The 22,387-nt window shown below is 50.6% G+C and overlaps 1 protein-coding gene across 4 annotated transcripts in view; it reads right to left on the bottom strand.

Moving 5' to 3' along the window:
* HPCAL1 (hippocalcin like 1) overlaps positions 1 to 22,387 on the bottom strand; it is a 121,906-nt gene that overhangs the window by 62,555 nt on the left and 36,964 nt on the right. The gene's annotated exons all lie outside the window — the stretch shown is intronic.

The raw sequence follows: 22,387 nt of genomic DNA, 5'->3' as shown, positions 1-22,387 counted from the left end.
CATCAGAGCAGCAGAAATGGGGGTGCTGGACAGTAAACCTCTGCCCACCTGTCACACTGTGGAGCTCTCCGAGTCAGAAATATTCTTCTTGCCATGGTGTGGCAGTGGACTCAGAAGGGCTCCAGGGGACTCAGTCTCCCACCACTCTGCCCCCTAATGCACTTACAAAAAATAACAACCCTCCCATCTCAAGCCTACCTGAAAAAAAATCAGATACAGTATGGGTTAGAGTGAGAATGGGCTTTATTTTTTATTTCTATTTATTTATTTTGTTTGAGACAAGGTCTTGCTCTGTCGGCCAGGCTGGAATGCAGTGGTATGATCATGGTTCACTGCAGTCTTGACCTCCTACGCTCAAGTGATCCTCCCACCTTGGCCTCCCAAAGTGCTGAGATTACAGGCGTGAGCCACTGAGAGAACCATCAAAGGTGCGCCTCGCTGTGTGACTCTGGGAAAACCACTTTCCCTCTCTGGGCCAGGGATTCCCCAGTCCTACTGTCCTCTGAGGTCCCTCTCCGCTCAGGAATGGTCCAAACTCATCCTCTCTAACACAGGCCACAGCTGTGCAAAAGCCACCATTCAACCCAGTCTCATGACTCAGCACTCCTACCTGACGCAGGGGCTTCCGGCTTCCCTCCTCAGCGACTGGGCTGGGGAAGGTGCCAGGAGAGCCCCTCTGTGAACAAACTCGCATTTGGGATGCCTCAGGGCTGCCCTCCCTTCTCTCCCAAAGCAGCAGAAATGGAATCCCGACCTGCAGATAAGCAGCCTGGGGCTGATATGTCCCCAGCGAGGCTGCCAAGTGGCAGAATGTGACAACAAACACCGTGGAGGCCTTCCCCTTCGCCCGGCTCACCTTTCCTTTCCCGAAGGAACGAAGCAGACACGCTCCTTCCCTGTTCTCTCCTCCTCTTGCTCAGCCTGGCCCCCTGCATTCCCGGGGGTCTATCCACAGGACAGAGCTCAGGCTGGCCTCTCTCTGGAGCCAGGACTCAGGCATTCGAGGCTCTGCTTGCTGTCATGTGGCCCTCCCTGGACTGCTGCCCCCCACACTTCTGCCCCCGCCCCCCAGGCTGCCACTCCAGGACTGAATGCCAACAGCTCATTCTCGACACCTGGGTTCCGAAGCTCCGTTTGCCTCCATGAGGCTGGCACACAGCAGATGCTCAACAGACTTGCTGGCAGAGCAAACTGAATGCAATGGCAGCAGAGACAAGTGAACCAGCTCCACAGCCCTGCCCATCGCTTACTAGCTATGTGATCCTGGGCACATGACTTAACCTCTCTGAGCCTCAGTTTCCTCATTTTAAAAGAGAGATGAGAATCTCAATTCATAAGATTATTGTAAGAATTAAATTAGCTAATGTCAGTCACGCATAGCGGCTCATGCCTGTAATCCCAGCAATTTGGGAGGCCAAGGCAGGTGGATCACTTGAGGTCAGGAGTTTGAGGCCAACATGGTGAAACACTGTCTCTACTAAAAATACAAAAATTAGGCAGGCGTGGTGGCAGGCACCTGTAATCCCAGCTACTCAGGAGGCTGAAGCAGGAAAATCGCTTGAACCTGGGAGGCAGAGGTTGCAGTGAGCCGAGATCATGCCACTGCACTCCAGCCTGGTTGACAGAGTGAGACCCTATCTAAAAAAAAAAAAAATTAAGACGTTAGCTAATGTACATGAAAGCATCTGGCAAGCTTTCGAGAACTATGGAAATGTTATTTATGTGATTATCAAAAGATAACGGTCGCCTTATGAGAAGCCCTCTGATGTATTAGGGCAATACTGACAACATAAGAAGGGCTTTCACACATATGTACATGGCTGAGGAAATCAGTTTAAAAGAATTAATGAATCATCCACCTCAAGTCCCTAAACCTGACTGGTTTCACAAGAACAATGAGAAGATAAGTCCTCAACTAGACAGCTGGGATCTGTCAGGACCCTCCGCTGGCATTTTTCCCTTCCAATAATTTGAAGGCAATTAGGGCAACTGATTAAAATTCCAGAGACAGAGCAAAACAAAGCATGACTGATCTGTGCACTCTCCTCATTAGACGATGAGGCCAAAGTGGAACCAGCCTGCTCTCTCTCTCTCTCTCTCTGGGATCCACCCATCCCCCCACCACGCCTCTACAACCATTGCCTGAGCTCTCCCCATGAGCCCAAACACCCACTGGGAGCCCACGGACTCGTCTGGAAAACCACACTGGCCACCGGCCAGCACTGGGGAGGCCAGACACACTGGGCTTTCCAGGGCAGTCTCACCTGTCTCATCTAGTGTGACAGAAAAGGAGTTCCCCCAGCCAACAGGCTCAGGACCCGTGTCCGGCTACGTCATTCCCACGGATCCCAGCCCGCAGAAAATGCAAGGCACACACCAGATACCCAGGAGGAGACCGTGGAGAGAACACTGCTGGACAGGCAAACAAAAGCATATTCAGAATGTCCAAAGGCACGCAGTGAGGAGAGAGACAGAAAGCCGGGGAGGACGGAGCAAGCAGGCCAGACAGGAGGGAGAGGAGAGAAAGGAGAGGAGAGAAAAGAGAGGAGAGGAGAGTCCCAGGTTAACTAAGGTGGAATGGGTAGAGGGCTCAGGTCTCACCAGGAAAATGGCTGGTTTCCTGTCACAGGGGATTCGTTTTCCAAAGGAATGTGTGATAAGATTCAGTTAAGGCCGGGTGGCAAGGGTAGCTCATGCCTGTAATCCCAGCACTTTGGGAGGCCCAGGTGGGCAGATCACCTGAGGTCAGGAGTTTCAGAGCAGCCTGGCCAGCATGGTGAAATCCCATCTCTACGAAAAATACAAAAATTTTTCCAAGTGTGGTAGCCAGTGCCTGGAATCCCAGCTACTCGGGAGGCTGAGGAATGAGAATTGCTTGAACCCAGAAGGTGGAGGTTACAGTGAACAGAGATCGCGCCACTGCACTCCAGCCTGGGTGACAGAGCGAGATTCCACCTCAATAAAAAAAAAAAAAAAAAAGGATTCAGTTAACGTCCACCCAGCAAGTGGAGGTTCTGTTCTGTTTCTGTTTTCCATTTCTCCATCTTCCGTATTTGAGCTGATTCACTTTGTGAGAGAAGTCTCCTATGAAACGGGACCTCAGGGACTCTCCAAGGTCCTTCGGCTCACCCTGCCTGGGAGTCTAGGGAACTTCTCTTTCTCTTGGATGAGGCTCTTGGTGCCTGCTGTCTGGAATTCCCTTCCCTGGTGGCACACCTCTCCCTTGCCAGCCCCTGGAGGCTGCAGCAGAGTCACCCGACACTGTCTACTCAGGGGGAAGTGAGGACATGGGTCCTTGGCACCACGCTTCCTCCAGCAAAGCTCTTCCCAGGGTCCAATGCCTGCTGGGCCAGGAGCCCGTGCTGGGGCCCGACACCCCACACAGTGAAGAATGAATGAATAAATGAGTGACGGTACGGCTCAGCCCACATCAAACCTGGCGGGCGCTGTGGACCTGGCGGGCGCTGTGGACCTGGTGGCGCTGCGGAAGGAGGCAAGAGGCAGGTTCGGAGTGTGTAAGCTGAGGGGAGACGCAGCCTGCTCTGAAAAGGGCACTCGTTGTGCCTTCACTTATCACAAATACTTCAATAAAACCGCCACCACTGCGGGGGACGCGGGGATCTGGGTAAGGCCCCTTCCTCACAGTAGAGAGGTGCTGGCCTGGCCTTGCCGCCGCCCTTCAGGGAGTGTGGTCTGCCTGCATTTGGAGGTGGGATTGCCAGTCACTGAGTAGACCTGGAAGGCCACCAGAGCTTAGTCCTGACGCAGGGACGACCCTTCCTTCCTCCGGCCCAGGGATCTAAAGAGTTCCAGGCCCTCACTGAGGCCAAAGCCCCAACTTCATCCTCCAGGCCACCTGGGAAGTGGGGTCCCCAAGGGACAGAGGGTGGAAAAAATGTGCCCTCTGGACCAGCTCTGCCTCTAATCCTGTGCTCTCACTGAGGCCATGAGGCCGGGATTTTCCTCTGGGAACAAAGACATCTCAACTTCTTCATCTCTGAGTTGGATTCTCCTGCCTGCAGGGGCTGGAAGGGAAAACAGAGGTGACAGGAACCAGGTGCCGTGGAGCCACTAGCCCCTGCCAGCCGCCGCCCACCTCACCCTCGCCGGGCCAGCCTGCAGCAACCATAGGCACACACCAGATACCCATGGACACCAAGGGAGCGGCCACCAGGAATTTCAGAAAACAGCAGGAAAATGTGGCTGTGAAACGGGAAAGGTCCGTAGGCAGCTTGTGTTAATCAGCTCAATTAGACCCCTGCCTTATCACAAGGACAGAGGATTTTCTGTACCCCTGGTTCTTGCCTTGGTGCACCAGAAGAGTCGGATCACACGTGGGCTCCGAGAATGAGTGCAAGGTTTTATTGAGCTCCCCCAGCAGATGGGGGAGCCACAAGGGAGATGGTTTTCCCGACTCTTCTCCGACCACCCTGGCCAAACTCCACGTCGTTCTGCTGGTCAGTGACCTGCCAGCGTGCCGGTGTCTATCATGTGCTCTTCCCCAGGGCGTGCTCCCCTTGACGTCCTCTCAGCATCCGGCCATGTGTGTCTTCTTCCACCCACGTGTTCCTCTCAATGTCCAGTGGCTTCTGTGTGTGCCTGCTAGGGTCTCGCGGCTTTTATAGGCACAGGATGGGGGTGTGGTGGGCCAGGGTGGTCTTGGGAAATGCAGCATTTGGTGTAAAGGCAGGAGTGCCTGTCCTCACCTAGGGCCATGGGCATGGGCCTGGGGGTGGAGCCCTCGCCGGGGACCCGCCCTTCTCCTCCCAGCACTTCCCTGCCCCACTTCCGTCTGGACAACATAGTGAGACTCCAACTCCATTAACAAAAAAGGAAGAAGCAGTTGAGATGGCAACACTACTGATTCGTGCTTGTTCCCCTCCTCATCCTTTCTATCACAAAATAGGGCCTGACCACCTGCTAATACTGCACATCTATCCTGTTTATTCAAGTGGGGCCAGAATCATCCAGCCGTCGGCCACGATTTTAGCCAGAAGCTGGCGCCGAGCCTTCTTCTTCTTCCAGCAGTTCCTCCAGGCACAGGAGACAGGCGCCTTCCACCAGGGCTGCTATACAGCATGGGGCTGTGTTGGACGCGTGAAAGGGCCAGGGTTTCTGCCTGGAGCTGGTGCCGGCTCAAGGTCACAGCTTGTTTTCCTCAGGGGACCCCTGGGTAAAAGGTGACCTGGGGGTAAGCCAGGCGTGGCCCCCTCCCTCTCCCTTCCCAGCTGCTCCTGCTTTTTGGCACAGCACACTTTTCTTTTTTTTTTTTTTTCTGCCTAAAGAAGTCACTGCTGCTTCCTAACAGGAGGAAGTTTTGTTGTTGTCACAGGGTGGGGATGGGATTATGTAGGGAGGAAAAACACGCTTTCTTGATTTTCTTCTGTAAACTGCAGGCGGGGAAAACAAAGCAAGTAAACAACTGTTCTACAAACACCTTGTGGGGAGGGAGGTCGTGATATTTACAAGAACATCGGCTTTCTGCTGGATTTCCATTTGGAGGGATCTAATAAAGATGCAGGAGGCATTTCTGCTCTTCCTAATACACTCCTTGGAGGAAACGCTGTCACAGGTGACCATCTAAAGCCAGTCAGAGCAGAATTCTGCCACGGACGAGCCCCACAGGGTCCACTCCCCCCGCATCCCCCTGGGGTGGTTCCTGGGCCCCTGCCGCAGCTTCCCTGGCCCACATCAGCACCACACAAGGTAAAGACATGGCCTCAGATGAAGAGGAAAGATAACAGTGCAGAAGAACGGGAGAAAGCACGCGGCAGAAAGAGCAAAACCTGAGAGAGCTGACAGCCTGGGCTGGGTCAGGGGTTGATAACCTGGCCATCTGGCCGTCACCTGCTACTGGCTGGCCTAGCTTGGTGGGTACTGCATGCCTCTCGCATCCCACCTCAGCCAGCTTCACCTTTACTAAAAGGAGGCTGTTCCTCGAAAGGAGAGCACTGGCCCTGAGGAGGAACAGAAGGCTCCTACGCCATGCTTGGACAGCATCGCCATCTTTTCTTTAGACACTGAGTCTCGCTCTGTCACCCAGGCTGGAGTGCAGTGGTGTAATCATAGCTCACTGCAGCCTCTACCTCCTGGGCTCAGGTGATCCTCCTACCTCAGCCTCCCAAATAGCTGGGACTACAGGCATGTGCCACCACGCCCAGCTAATTTTGCATTTTTTGAGGTGATGGGGTCTTGCTATGTTGCCCAGGCTACCATCACTATTTTAAAACATTCTACTGATGTGGATATGCAGCTGGGATTTGGAGATGGGTGGCCCCACAGGGAGGAGTCTGTGGGAGAACGGACAGGGGCCCCGGCAGGGGTCCACCTGGAGGGAGGGGGAGGCCAGGGCCTGAGGGAACACCAAGAGCATGGCTGGGCCCAGGAGCCCACAGGTAAGAGCATCTCAGCACCTCTGCCTCCCTGACTTACACACTGGGGGACATGATTTCCTGTTGGCCAAGCACCAGGTGGTGTGGTGTGTGGGGCACGGGCCCTGGCAATGGAGCCAGATAGACCTGGGTTCAAATGCCACCTTATACCTAGGACCAGTTACTTAATCTTCCCATGCCTCAGGCTCCTCACCTGTCATTCAAGGAAATGCCACGTCAGGGAGTGGCTGCAGGATGGAAGGGGACAGTGGGTGTGCCCCCCACCACCCTCTGAATCCCACTGTCCTCCTGGCACACACCGTCCTCCCTCAAGCTTCTCCTCTTGCTCTTACCCCAGTCTAGCCTTCAAGTCCCAGTTCAAAACCAATTCCCCAATTCCTCAGGCAAAAGGGGTCTCCACTATGGACTCCCTTGGCACCGAGAGGCGTCCTGTGACCTTTAGCACTCTCACGCTGCGCTCGTGATTCACTACAGGCCCGCCTGTCTTCTCTTCCAGGCGAGTGGGAGGGTTAGTGGCCTAGGAGCTGCGTGGCCTTAGGCAAATTGCCCTGCCTTGCTGGGCATCAGTTTAAACAGAAAACAGAGATAATGCCTGTCTCATAGGGTTGTTGCTGGACTCAGAAGAGCAAATGAATAAATGAACTGGTGGTTCCCTCGCCAGTTAGTAACGAGTGTGTTTTGCCAAAAGACCCACAAATCAATACCATCCACCCACTCTGTGCGATCCCCGGGGTAAGTTACTGAGCTGTGACTAGTGTTGCCGGGAAGAGAATGCACTCTCCAAGTCTGAGCCCAAGGCTGTCACTAGAACATGTCCTCCGGCAGGGGCTCCCGGTGCCAAATAAGAGGAAAGTAGGTACCAGTTTCTGAGACCCTCATCACAATGTCCTGTGCATCCCTTACTCAGACCCAAAAGAAACCTTCACCAGGTTACTCTGTATCTATTTAGAAAAAAAGAATGTGTCCATCTCTGTGGTGCCTCATCTTCAAATGCCTTTGTAAACTGCTCCCCAATCTCCTTGAGCCCTGGGCAGTGAGCAAGAACGGAGGAGGTGACACGGTTATTGATTTTCCCAGCCACTCTCTGGGTGTACCTGCATAAGCCCACAAAGTTGCAGCAGTGTCTCCAGGAAAACTAAACCCTCTTTACTGCTGCCCACTGAACGACATTTTACATTTTCCAGAATGCTGAAGATTCACAACCCACCTACTTTTGAGTGATCGGTGGTGTGGCTTCCGGCAAACTCTTATGCACCCTTCAAAGCCCAATTCAAATGTCTCTTATCTTTGCTGCTGCCACCACCTGGCCCCAGGAGGATCCTGCCAGCTGTTCCCTCGGGCTTTAAACACACGGTGCATGTGCCCACTTTGCTTCCTGTCCTGCTAGTCTGTGCCCTGCCTGGGCACAGGCCATCATCCTCCTCATCTTCGTCTCCACAGCACCTAACACAGTGCCTGGTGCATGGTGGGTGCTCGGGGGCTTGTTGAATTGAAGGATCTATGAGAAGGGGACCACAACTTGCAAAGCAAACGTCGCATCATTAAGTTCGAACACCAGGCCAGCACGTAGGGCTGTGTATGTAAGATCAGATACACTTGGAAAACCCAGGGCACGTGTACAATAAGCTCCCATCCATATCCTCCCTCCTTGAAGCCTATGCAAGAATCCAGAAAGAAGTAAAAGTAAAATACGTAAACAGTAGTTTTTGAGCAGTTAAAATTCCTGTCTCTGCCTCAGCACATCGGACAATGGAAAGAATGTGAGAAGCACAGCCAAGGGTCCGGGATTTGAGTCCCGACACCTCGGCCATGGCTGTGCAATAAGCCCTGGGAGCCCTGCCTCTGTAAAAAACCAACTCCAGGACACCCTGGCAAGTCAACCTGGAAGGTGGCTGACCATGACTGTGGCCTTAATTTGGCCAAATTGACATTGGTTTCAGCCCAGAATTCGCTAGAAGAGACTGAAGACTCTGTTCAAGTGAACAGCTGAGCAAAGTGTCTCCTTACAGTACAGGGAAGAAAGCAGGCCCTGAGAAGCTTCCAGAAGGTCCTCTGAAGTGCCTGAAATGCAGGAGGACCTTAGAACGTATTTGTGGAATGAAGAAAGAGGAGACGTAGGATTATATGGCTGAAGGGCTGCACCTGGCGAAGACAGAGAGGACTTGTGCTGGGCCTGAGGGGTTGAGAAGATGAGTGAGTTGAGGCTTCAGGAAGAACAAGTTAAGGAAGGATTAAGCAGTAGAACTACATAATTCGACTGCTGGAATGCATCGCCGCGGGAGGAGTGAGGGCCTTGCCACTGGAGAAATGCAAGCCCGGAGGAGATAACAGATCACATCACAAAACCACAGTAAAAAAGATCCAAGTATGGGTACTTAGCATAAAACAAGTCCCTCAACCTAGGTATCCAGCATTCCACATTCTAGACCAGGGGTCAGCAGATCTCTGCCTGCTGCATGAGAGCAGCCGGACACAATGACATAAAGCAAATGAGTGTAGCTGTTCCAGTAAAATTTTATTTGAGACCAGGTGTGGTGGCTCACACCTGTAATCTCAGAACTTTGGGAGGCTGAGGTGGGAAGATTGCTTGAGTCCAAGAGTTCAAGACCCATCTGGGCAACATAGTGAGAGCTCGTCTACTAAAACTCGAAAAAATTAGCCGGGCATAGTGGCATATGCCTGTGAGGCTGAGGCAGGAGGATTGCTTGAGCCTGAGAAGTCGAGGCTGCAGTGAGCCCTGATCATGTCACTGAACTCCAGCCTGGGTGACAGAGCAAGATCCTGTCTCAAAAAAATAAAAAAAATTTTAAAAGAAACCTGCCCAGAGTCTGGCCCTGCGTGAAAAGCTGACCATTTCAGTCCTGTCTTCTCTAAAAGACAAACCAGTTGTCAGGGGCCACTGGCCTTAAACCAGTATCCCCACGCCTGCAGACAGGGCCCCCCACGACAGCACTGGTACAGGAGCTCGGCAGAAAGAGAAGGACGGCACTGGGGGCTTCTCTGCACTACCGGCACTCATTTAGAGGATGGGCTTTCCTTCTGAGACTGTGCTTGTTCTCGTGTTTAATGTCCTTGGTATTAATATCACAAAGAATAATAGCTGGAAACCATCATTCTCAGCAAACTATCATAAGAACAGAAAACCAAACACCGCATGTTCTCACTCATAGGTGGGAGTTGAACAATGAGATCACTTGGACACAGGAAGGGGAACATCACACACTGGGGCCCATTGTGGGGAGGGGGGAGGGGGAGGAATAGCATTAGGAGATATACCTAATGTAAATGACGAGTTAATGGGTGCAGCACACCAACATGGCACATGTATACGTATGTAACAAACCTGCATGTTGTGCACATGTACCCTAGAACTTAAAGTATAATAATTTAAAAAAATTTTTTTTAAAAAAGAATGATAGTAGGTCCCGTGTGCAACACACTTGCACACTTACACAGGCCTCAGCTGGTTCTCAGACAAACCTGTGCTCAGCACACTGAAAACATTGCCCATTTGACAGACGAGGAAACTGAGGCGCAGAAAGGCATAGCGGCCTTTTTCGGAGTCTCCTGGCAAATCCACAGCAGAGATGAGAACCGCATTGGCATGACTGCCTGCCAGCTCAGGACACTGGGGATTCATTCTTCCCTTACCCTAACCTGGTCAACCAAAATTCCAACCACCTTTCTCTACAGAGCTGACAAAGCATCATTTTCATGAAGAGTCTTCTCGTTCAGTGACCAGTGCATGTCAAAAAGCATTCCGTATCCAAACGGCTCTGAATTTTTTCTAATGTCAGGAATGGTACCCACCTTTAAAGAGCTTACTAGTTGGCCAGAAAGTCTAGAAGAGTCTTTTCATTCTGCTACAGAGAGGGCAGAGGGCTGGAGTGATCTCTGTGTGCTCCAAAGGCCTCGGCAGAGCTGAGAAAGACTCCAAAGGTCCCTCCTGCTGGGGGGCACCAGGCCCTCAGCTCCCTCCCCAGCTCTCCCTGGGAGGGCCTGAGCTGGCTACTGCGGCTCTCCTAACACCCTGCCATTGAGACACCCATGAGGAGGAGAGCTAAGCATGGCCCAACCAAGCAACCAGATCCCAGACGTACCCAGGGGACTGTAGAGGAAGGGACAGGCCTGGATCTTGCCCCAGCACGCACGGCCTCTGCGGATGGCACAGCTGCTGGAGGAAGAAGTCAACTGCTTCCAGGAGGATTAATTTAGATCCAAACATAAACCCTACTGGGAAATCAGCTCTTAAGAAAGAGAGATTTAAGACTAGAATGGAAAAGTTTCAGCAGAGCGTGGGTGGGAATCAAGGTGTCTTCTCTCTCCTGAGAAGGGGCTACAAGGGATGGGGAAGGGAAAAAGGAAGGAAGGTCCCAAACAGGCTGAAAGGAAAGCAAGAACCTCCCTTACCAGAACAGTGAGATGGGGAGAGGGAAGGTGGGTGGGAGCTATATGGATAGGCAGCAACACTTGTGGTTCACAAACCATACAATTCACATATTTAAATTCAATGGTTGGTTGTGTAATCCCAGTACTTTGGGAGGCTGAGGCGGATGGATCACTTGAGGTCAGGAGTTTGAGACCAGCCTGGCCAATAAGGCAAAACTCCATCTCTACTAAAAATACAAAAATTAGCCAGGTGTGGTGGCATGCACCTGTAATCCCAGCTACTTGGGAGGCTAAGGCATGAGAATCTCTTGAACCCGGGAGGTGGAGGTTGCAGTGAGCCATGATCGTGCCACTGCACTCCAGCCTGGGCAAGAGTGAGACTCCGTCAAAAAAAAAAAAAAGAAAGAAAAGAAAAAAAAGAAAAGAAAGAATGGAGGGAGGGAGGGAGGGAAGGAAGAAAGGAAGGAAGGAGGGAAGGAATTGAATGGTGATACAACTGTGCAACCATCGCTCATCACCACAATCAATTTTATAAAGAACTACTGCCCCCTTTTTAAGATAGGGAGAATTTTACCCTTTATTTGTTTGTTTATTTTATATTTGAGACAGGGTCTTGCTCTGTTGCCCAGGCTGGAGTGCAGTGGCACGATCATGGCTCACTGCAGCCTCAACCTCCTGGGCTCAAATGATCCTCCCACCTCAGCCTCCCAAGTAGCTGGGACCACAGGCATACACCACCACACCTGGTTAATTTTTTTATTTTTAGTAGAGATGGGGGTCTCGCCACATTGCCCAGTCTGATCTGGAACTCCCAAGCTCAAGCAATCCTCCTGATTCGGCCTTCCAAAGTGCTAGGATTATTGGCATGTGCCACGGCACCTGACCAGAACATTTTTGTCTTCCCCAAAAGAAACTATATACCCATTCACCACCACTCCCCATTTCCCCTCAGCCTCCCAGTCCCAGCCCCAGGCAACTACTAGGCTGCTTTCTGTCTCTACAGATTTGCCCATTCTGGACATTTCACATAGATGGAATCGTATTAAATGTGGTCTTTTGTGTCTGGCTTCATTCACTTAGCGTATCTTTTCAAGGTTGGTCCATGTTATAGCATGAATCTATACTTCATTCCTTTCACTGCTCAGTGATATTCCATTGTATGCATAGACCACTTTTTGTTTATCCATTCATCAGCTGATGGACATTTTGGTCATTTTCACTTTCTGGCTGCTAAGAATAATGCTGCTGTAAACATTTATGTGTTAAGTTTTCATTTCTCTTTCATTCTTATATGCCTAGGAGGGCAACTGCTAGGTCATATGGTAACTCTAGATTTAAGCTTTTGAGGAACTGCCAGGCTGTTTTCTGAAGAGGCTGTACCATTTTTGTCCTACCAACAGCATATGAGGGTTCCACCTTCTCCCCTTCCTCGTCTATGCTGGAGTTTATAGGACTTTTTGATTCTAGCAGTTTTAGTGGGTATCTCGCTGTGGTTTTCACGTGCATTTCCCTAATGACTAATGATGTTGAGCATCTTGTCATGTGCTTCGTGGCCACTTGCATATCTTTGGAGAAATGTCTATTCAAGTCCTTTGCCCATTTTTTCATTGGGTTGTCTTTCATTATTGAGTTGTAAGAGTTCTTTATTTATCCTAGACGCAAGCCTAGAATCTATACAATTTGTAAATATTTTCTCCTATTCTGTGAGCTGTCTCTTCACTTTCTTGACAGTATTATTTGAGGCACAAATGTTTTAAATTTTGGCCGGGTGTGGTGGCTCACCAGCACTGGGGAAGCTGAGGCAGATGGATCGCTTGAGCCCAGGAGTTCAAGACTAGCCAGGGCAATATGGCGAGATCCCGTCTCTACAAAACATTCAAAAATTAGCCAGGCACAGTGGCATGCACCTATAGTCCCACCTACTCAGGAGGCCAAGGTGGGAGGATTGCTTGAGCCCAGGAAGCAGTGAGCCATGATCATGCCACTGCACTCCAGCCTGGGCAACACAGCGAGACCCTGCCTCAAAAAAAAAAAAAAAAAAAAAAGACATAGATTTTTAAAAGGCCAGAAGAAAGTAGACTTCATTAGCTGCTTCCCCTGATTGCCCCTGGACTACGGGGCATGCTCTGTCCCCTTTTGGGTGCATACAGCACGCAGGACCCTTTGGGCAGATGCACTCTGAGCCCACCAAGACTCAGTTATGTTTGCTTCCAAACCTGCTTATACCAGTAGTACTTATGTAATTACCTAAGTTAATTAAATTTTATGCAAACCCTCGGAATGGGAATTAAAAGGGGTTGGTTTTAACAGAGTTGAATGTTTGGAGGAAGATGGCTGTTCAATTAGGCATGAACGAAATAACTGTATAATATCAGCGGTGTATGAAATTGGCAGGATTTGGTGCTAGTTCCTACTTTACTTGACAGAAACAGAAATTGAGAATCTCAGAAAATGCATTAACAGTGTGGATAATGCAAAAAAGATATATCAGGACAGAAGCCAGTGGACCCATAATCCAAGAGAGGTCTTGGCCCTATATCAAGAGATGGGGGAATAAATGCATGTTTTATATGAAAATGAAATGTTTTATGTCAAAACAAAATGTTCAATATGTCTATATCATTTTTATGATCCCATTTTTAATAAGCTTTTTCAATTACCCAACTCCCTGCCAGGTCAGATAATACTGGAAAAGCAGGCTTCTTACAAGCACTCAAATAGAAGAGTGGTTACCTGGGCAGGGGTGACAAAATATTATTTTTTGTCTCCTTCTTACCACTTAGTATGTTTGAGACGTTCTAATAAGTATGGATGACTTTTATGGTAGAGAAAAAGTATGTAAATTTTCTTTTTGAAGATTCAGATTCCATTACTGCCTGTTAATAAAGGCAAGAAATTCGGAAATGCTGCACTGCTGTGGCCAGCATTGTCACTGCAGCCAAGAAAATGCCCCCATGCCACAAAGATAAACAAGCAGGAAATGTGCAAAAGGAACAACATAAAAACAGTAAGACCGTCAGGCTCAAATGCCTGGCTGCTTTAATCGCAAGCTAATAAAACGCTGAAATTCATCCTGAATGTGATAGAAATTCAGACAGGCCCTTTACTGAGCTCTTTGGTTAAAGCTACTGGACACCGTGAGAGGCAGACATACTTTCGGAAAGCCGGGCTGCTGGACTAAATGGGTTCAAGGAACATCATACCAGACAAATCCGGATTTCCCAGGAGAAGGCCAGAATCCAGAATTTTGTTTTGTTTCTTGAAACAGACTCTCACTCTGTCGCTCAGGATGGAGTGCAGTGGCAGGATCAGAGCTCATTGCAGCCTCAAACTCCTGGGCACAAGCGCTCCTCCCACCTCAGCCTCCCAAGTAGCTGGGACTGTAGATGCACACCACCCTGCCTGGCTAATTAAATATATATATATATTTGTAGCATATATATATATATATATTTGTAGCATATATATATATTTGTAGCATATATATATATTTGTAGCATATATATATTTGTAGCACATATATATATTTGTAGAATATATATATATATATTTGTAGAATATATATATATATATTTGTAGAATATATATATATATATTTGTAGAATATATATATATATATATTTGTAGAGACAGGATCTTGCTATGTTACCCAGGCTGGGCAAATACTCCTGGGCTCAAGTGATCCCCCTACCTTGGTCTCCCAAAGCGCTAGGATTACAGGTGTGAGCCACCACAGCTGGTCCAGAGTTGTTTTTTTTTTTTTTTTGAAATGGAGTCTTACTCTGGCACCCAGGCTGGAGTGCAGTGGCACGATCTCGGCTCACTGCAACCTCCACCTCTCGGGTTCAAGTGATTCTCCTGCCTCAGCCTCCCGAGTAGCTGGGATTACAGGTGTGTACCACCATGCCCAGCTAATTTTTGTAGTTTTAGTAAAGATGGGGTTTCACCATGTTGGCAGGCTGGCCTTGAAGTCCTGACCTTAGGTGATCTGCCTGCCTTGGCCTCCCCAAAGTGCTGGGATTACAGGTATGAGCCACTGTGCTCGGGCTGGCCCCTAGTGTTTTTAAAGAAACACAATGTTACTGCTCTGATGTGTACAAAATAAGTGATTAAGAAGTCTGTCTCAGGGCCCCTAAAACCCTGCCCCCTTGAACTTGATCTTGCTTTTATAACCCCACCATGCTAGGCTGACAGTAGGTATCTAATCACTGCATTAAAGCATGAACAAGTGCAAGCTTAAGAGCGACTTATCAAGATACCAATCTTTCTCCTGTAAACCAGGGCTTCTGAAATGGCCCTTCTACAGCACTCCTCCCCTCCCCCATTCCCACGCTGCATTTTCTTATGTTGGAGACACCGTTTGCTAAACCCAACCTTGTCTGAATTAATGAGGACACGGAAACAAAGGGTTTGGGGAGCTAAACATGAAACCAATTTGGCCCACGGTTCTGTGCCAGGCTTCATACTGGATACCAGCGAAACACAGGAGGCTTCAGAAAATGCCCAGCCCTGCCCCGCAGACAGTGCCATGGGAAAGGCTGCCGCCGGAGGTGTTTAAGCCTGTGAGGAACAGCGCCAGAAAGGCCTGGACAGCCGGAGCTGGGTCTGAAGGAAGAGCAGGGTGGGTGCTGGGGACAGACACCCACAGATCAGCTCCTTGGACCCCAGGGTGGCAGGAGGCACTTCCGAAGAAGTGGTGGGTGTGGCCATTTTAAACCTCTTTCCTCCTCCCCACCCCCACCTTTGCCCCACCGTGGTCCACACCTGGGGCTGGAACTTGCGCATAGCGACCATTATCAGGTGCTGGGGGGCACATTTTATACCATCATGAAATTGCTGTGAGCCAGGTCGGCCCCAGCTCATGGGCCTTCCCTGAAGGCCCCGCTCCCCGTGAGACTCTGAGACAGGGCTCTGCCTGGTGTGGACGATGTGCTCAGAAAAGGGTGGGCCCGGGGCTGGGTGACCAAGACAACGACAGAAGGAGCAAGTTGTTCTAAAGAACAGGCGCCCACGGTACGGGTCACAGACGCCAGGGAGGCGGACACTCCCTCTCACCGAGGCCAGCCTGTGTGTCGGGTTGAACTCCAGCACCTGCGGGGGCGTGTGGGGCGCTCTAGAGACTTCTGAAAGTGAATCCCAGTAATGCCAAACTCCTCTATGAGCACTCTGCTCCTCTGAGGATGAAAACAGTTTGCACCACTCTGCAAGCAAATATAAATCCCTTAGAAACTAATCTGGGTGGGTGGGTGGGGTGGTGGGGGTGACAAGAGGAACAAATGTCTAAAATCTAACATCCTCAAGGGTGCTCCCGATCCCAATTAGAAGGAGAGAGAAGGAGGAAGGTAGGGGGAGCGAGTCCGTGCCTGTCTGCGTTGGGGAGGGAGAGGTGGAGGAGCACAAAGACATGGAGAAGGAAGGGGAGAGAAGTGAGCCGCTCTCGCAGTCTCATTTCTACACTATCATAGTGAAAACACAGTACATTTCATTCTGTTTGCTGATGCCAACGCCTGCTACCGGAAACACTCTCCCTGCACATCATACCCACAAATAAATGCCAGTCCTGCGTCTGTGGGTCTCAGCCTGGTAGACCGGTTATGCCAACCGGACAGCACTTTTAATGGACCATTTACACCCTGACTGGCTCACGACACAAACGCCTGCAAGGAGACCTAGCGGGTTAAACGTCTCTACAAGACAGAACTGCCTCCCAATTCAGAGGAAAAAAGCCACAGAGTGGACCGGGGCCAGACAAAGTTAACATTTGAGGACGAGGGAGCGCCTCTCCGGAGACTCCACAGCCAAGCCCTGAATGAAGCACGTGGGCTGTGATGGGGTCAGTCCCATTCCGTCCCCTCCCAATTCTGGCACGAGGGCTTCTCCCACCATATCCCCAGAGCCTCTTGAGACAGAACACCAGGAGGCTCCCCAGGGCCCCCACAACCCCCACATCAGCAGTCACTGCTCCCCAACTTTCTCCCCCTCACTCCCTCTCAAAGGACACGAGTACAGCCGGGCTAGTGTCCTTCTGGGAGGCCGCCAGCCCGATGGACCAAGGGGGGTCTGAGGACCCCAAGGCATTACACGTACGTGTTTGCATACACACACACACACACACACACACACACACAGCCTGACTCTCTCTCTCACATACACACAGACACACCCCCGGGGCACACACTCAGACACACCCACACACTCACACTTCCATTTATTCCCACAATTATTCTTCCTGGTTTGGATCAACAGACCATCTGTGTGCTTGTGCGACTTAGGAAATCTTCCAAAATGCGGCAAAATGTTCGCAGTCCTTGCCCTTTTTGTGGTGGGGGACGGGCGTCATAAATAGTAATTGTTTTCTAGTTTCTTTGTATTTTCTGTTCTAGAGTAAACATGCATGTATCACATTTATATTCAGAAAAAGCTAAAACACAAAATTTTAAAAAGTTTTTCTGGATGTGCGCAGTGGCTTATGTCTATAATCCCAGCACTTTGGGAGGCTGAAGTGGGAGGATCGCTTAAGCCCAAGAGGTCAAGACCAGCCCAGGCAGCATAGCAAGACCCTGTCTCTACAAAAATTAGCTGGGTGTGGTGGCTCGCGCCTGTGGTCCCAGCTTCTTGGGAGGCTGAGGTGGGAGGACCGCTTGGGCCTGGGAAGTCAAGGTTGCAGTGGGCCAAGATTGTACCACTGCTCCAGCCTGGGTGACAGTGAGACCCTGTCTTAAAAAAAAAAAAAAAAAGTTTTTCTAAGACAAATAGTAAACAGTACCATAGTAGGACACATTCATCTCATCTAGGTCCACACAACAGCACTGTGAAGTAGTGCTTCCATTTTACAAATGAAGAAACCCAGGATAAGAGAACTTGAGAGCCGCCCAAGGTCACCCAGCTAGCAAGTGGCAAAAAGGCAGAGTCCAGTAGCTTCACTCCTGGGAAAAAGTTTCCTCTAGTCTGTCCCAAATACAGAGAGAGCCACATACAGAGAGACAGAGAGAAAGAGACAGAGAGGCAGGCACAGAGATAGAGAGATTGAAAGAGAGAGAGCAAGATAGACAGAAACAGAGAGAGACACACACAGAAAGAGAGAGACAGAGACAGACACATAGAGAGAGGCAGAAAGAGACTGAAAGACAGGCACAGAGAGAGGCACACACAGAAAGAGAGAGAGAGAAACAGACACACAGAGACGACAAACGGACCGACAGACACAGAGAAAGAGACAGAGACAGAGCGAGTCCTGGGAGGAAGGGAAGGGGGAGCAGAGTACTGTGGAGTGTGGGACGCCCATCTTACTCATTTGATTATAAAATATTTCTGAGCTGCCAGATGGTATAATAGTGGCTGCAGATGCCCCGATAGCTTTTCTTCATTTCTTTGCACAGGGCTCCATTTCAGGGCCTGAAGAGTGATATCTAAGAAGCTATTCTGGAGTTCCATAAAGACAATCACTATACAACTAGAGAATCACCGCTCAGTACATGCGCTTAACAGATGTGCACTGGTTCTGCCTTCCTGGATAAATGGGCCTTATGCTAATCCCAAGGCACCTAGTGGCACTTCGGGGCCCCCCTTGCTGGCACATGGCCTGCTCAGGCAGGGCTGGGATCTGGGCTTGTTACATAATTAATCCTTGGCTCAGGGCCGCTGCACACCCCACACAGACGCTGGTTGAGGTGATGCCTATGGGGACAGCAAGCATCAAAGACCACGTCCCCAGGGTCCTCTGAGCCAGGAGTGGCGGAGTCTTTGAGATCAAAGCCGCAGGGTTAATGAGTTCACTGCAGTCCTCAACCGTCTGCTTGGCTTGTTCTGGCTTTTTCATGTTTTGTTTAGTTTTTAATAAGGAAGTCTTCATCCCTGCTCCTTCAACAGCTCAATAACCCAGTTAGAAGCAACAGCTCTGTGCAGGATGCACCACACAGCCGCCGGTGCCCCTGCTGGGTCTGAAGCTAATGTTCTCTATACCCCGAGAGGTGGAGCCTCCCAGGAGGCATGGAGGCCCGAGCCTCACTCCAGAACTGCTTGCTTGGGAAGAGCACAGCCATGGGCCATGTGTTCAGCCCTGCGGCCTGCCCCCTCTTCTCTTTCTGCCCTCATCTCTCCTGTCTCCCCTCGGCCCTGAGCCACGCCCAGCACAAGAGAACAGCAGAAAGACTTTCTATGCCATCTGCTACTGATCTAAAAGTCCCTTCGCAAGCATGGGTTTTGTTTCCAGTCTTAAAATTTAGCCTGGTTCCAGCCTTATCTCTTGGACTTGGCATTGGCCACGGTCAGTCCAGTGTCTGCAATCAAAGCAGTGGCAGCTTGCAAACCCATACAGCAGAGGTCCCACCTGAAGCCATGCCCACCCTAAAAATCCTCCAGACTTCAAGTAACCTCCAAGTTCAGAAGCAAAAGAAAGGAAGACCCAGGGAACAGCAGGAATCACTTGCATGAAAGTCTGTGGGCAAACTAGGCTGGCTCACCTGCCTGCAAACACTCACCTCCCACCGGGGAGTCCTGGAGGGCGATATCGTGCTATCAGTCCATGACATGCTAGTGAGAATTAGTATCATCTTGCTCCTAGAAGAGAGTCGCTACTCCGAGGATTGAGATCAGCCTTCTCAGAAGAGTGGCAGGGGAAGAGGAGGTAAGTAATTTGAATGTGGTGTGTTTTACGGGGACAAGGCAGGCCTCCATGGTGTGCTAGAGGTCCAGGGTCCTGGGAGAGGGGGAATGGGGCTGTTCACCAACCACCATGGAAGTTATTTTAATATTGTCACAGCGCACTCCTTGCCAGTGCACACCCACTGCACATCCGAGCTGCAGGCCCACTCGGAAACACACAGGACCTCGAGCTGGGGGAGGACCCCGACTCTATACACACATCCATAGGCACATCGAGTTTAAAACTTGCAACAGTCGGTGGGGCACTGATATCCCACACAGAAGACAGAAGCTTCAAACCCAGGGCTGGCCATCTCCAAAGCCAGGCCCCGGGGAGCATCATCCTGTCCAAAAAGGGGCCAGGGGAATGCAGCGGGGAGAGGTACCAACTGCCACCCACAGGCCATAGCTTTGGTCTCCAGCCCTCTCAGAGGCCGGCCAGAACATCCTGCATAGCTACTGGAGGGCGGCCGGCCCAGCCGGGAACAGATTGTGCCTCTCTTTGCCCAGAAGTCCGGCTGGGTGACAAAACAAAACTCAACGAGAAAGAATGAGAGTCATGAGAGGGAGCTCAGTGCACAGTGCAAACACACAGGGTTCCTCCAGCCAGCACCTCTGCACATGCTGTTCCCTAGGCCTGGAATGCTTTCACCCCAGTTTCCTCCCCTGCCAAAAGTCTGGTATCCTGCAAAGTCCACCATGAGCCCCCCTTCCCTGGCAGGCCCCTCCCACCCTCCCCCAGGCTGGGCTGGTCAGTCCTCCTTGGAGCTCCGTTGTTTCTGCACGCCTCCCCCTTCAGGCTGCGTGCCGGAGGCATGGACTGCACATGTGGCTGTATCCCAGGACCCAGACTGGCTGGCCTCACACAGAAGGCAGGGCTGTGGCATTCCAGGGACACTGCCGCAAAGAATACAGTGTGCCCCTGGAGGCGTGCAAGGCAGGGTCCCCACCTCGGCCTGTTGCTCATTCAACAGGTTAATGATAACCACTCGGCAAGGAAAAATCTGTCGCAAATCTCACAAACTCTCCATCTAAATGAAACGGGGAGCAAAGCTTTATTTTTTTTTATTTTTATTTATTTCAGAGACAGGGTCTTACTCTGTCACCGGGCTGGAGTGCAGTGGCACAGTCAGAGCTCACTGCAGCCTCCACCTCCTGGGCTCAAGTGATCCTTCCAACTTAGCCTCCCAAGTAGCTGGGACTACAGGAGCACACCACCACATCTGGTTAATTTTTTTTTTTTAACTTTATCTAGAGACAGAGTCTCACTATGTTGCCCAGGTTGGCCTCAAAGCAATCCTCAAGTGATCCTCCCACTTTAGCCTCCTAAAGTGCTGGGATTACAGATGTGAGCCAGCACGCCCAGCCCAGAGAAACTTTGAAATAAAGAACTTCTTCAACCCCAAACTTGTAGATCTTTTGAAAACATCTGAATTTCTCCCATGGTAATCAGGAAGGTATTACTTTTAAGACAGTCACATCTCTTGGGAAGCGCTGGACCCAGCCAACGCCCGCTCTCCTGCCCCCTCCCAGCCTCTCTCAGGCAGCCTTGCAACATAACTTAGGCAGGAGGGAATCCCCTCCCCACTTTAGAAAAGCCCACGGCTCGTGTTTAGGTTTCTGAAGTCCTTCAGCAGCTTTCCTGTGTTGAGGGGAGAGTTTCTGCTTAAAGACCCCAGTCTCTTACCCTAAAGAGCCCACTCATTGGTCATTGCTGAGCCTAACTATAGAGAAGGCCCTCGGCACCTCCATGCATACATTTGTGCCACAATTTCTTGTTGTTGTTATCGTTGTTGCTTTTAAGATAAGGTCTTGTGGCCGGGCGCGGTGGCTCAAGCCTGTAATCCCAGCACTTTGGGAGGCCGAGACGGGCGGATCACAAGGTCAAGAGAGCGAGACCATCCTGGCTCACACGGTGAAACCCCGTCTCTACTAAAAAAATACAAAAAACTAGCCGGGCAAGGTGGCGGGTGCCTGTAGTCCCAGCTACTTGGGAGGCTGAGGCAGGAGAATGGCGTGAACCCGGGAGGCGGAGCTTGCAGTGAGCTGAGATCCGGCCACAGCACTCCAGCCTTGGTGACAGAGCAAGACTCCGTCTCAAAAAAAAAAAAAAAAGATAAGGTCTTGCCCTGTTGCCCAGGCTGTGATGACGACTCACTGCAGCCTCGACCTCCTGGGCTCAGGTGATCCTCCCACTTCAGCCTCCCAAATACAGGCACGCACCACCATGCCTGGCTAGTTTTTGTATTTTTTGTAGAGATGGGGTTTCACCCTGTTGCCCAGGCTGGTCTTGTACTCCCGGGCTCAAGTGATCCACCCACCTCAGCCTCCAAAAGTGCTAGGATTACAGGCGTGAGCCACTGCACCCCAGTCCACAGTTTCTATTATAAATCTAGACCCTTGAGTAGCCAACCTAGGCTTTAAGAAAAATTGCCCAGGACGGCCAATTTAAAGCACAACTCCACTGAAAACCTGCCTCCGGACACATGAAGGGAGGTTAGTTCAGTGGCCATCACATGTAATTTATTCTGATTTTATTACACATCCAATATAGTACGTAGAACTTATAACAGATGTTCTATGAGGAAGGGAAAAAGTGAAATAATTTAACCCAAAGAAGAGGAGTCTGAAAATTAATTTCATGAACTCGGCATGAGGTACGATTATAAGAGCGTTGTCTTACCCAGAGGGCAGTAACAGCACAGCGATTCAGGAACAGGGGAGGAGAGGCCCCAGGCGTGGGCTGGCTGGAAGGGCAGGGATATGGGGGAACTGCGGGGCCCCGTAGCCTGGAGACTTTCTTCTCCAACAGTGCTTAGGGATAAGACTCAATCTGAAAGGAAGCCTTAGCATCTGAAGTGAGAGTTTGAAAGCAAAGCTTTGAGAGCAGCAAGCTTGGGGTTGCGTCCCAGCTGTGCCAATTACAGACTGCGTGGCCCTGGAAAGTTCAGTCCCCTCTGAGC

Source organism: Chlorocebus sabaeus, chromosome 14 (assembly GCF_047675955.1).
Source record: "Chlorocebus sabaeus isolate Y175 chromosome 14, mChlSab1.0.hap1, whole genome shotgun sequence".
NCBI lineage: Eukaryota > Metazoa > Chordata > Mammalia > Primates > Cercopithecidae > Chlorocebus > Chlorocebus sabaeus.
This window is presented reverse-complemented; position numbering and strand designations above follow the sequence as displayed.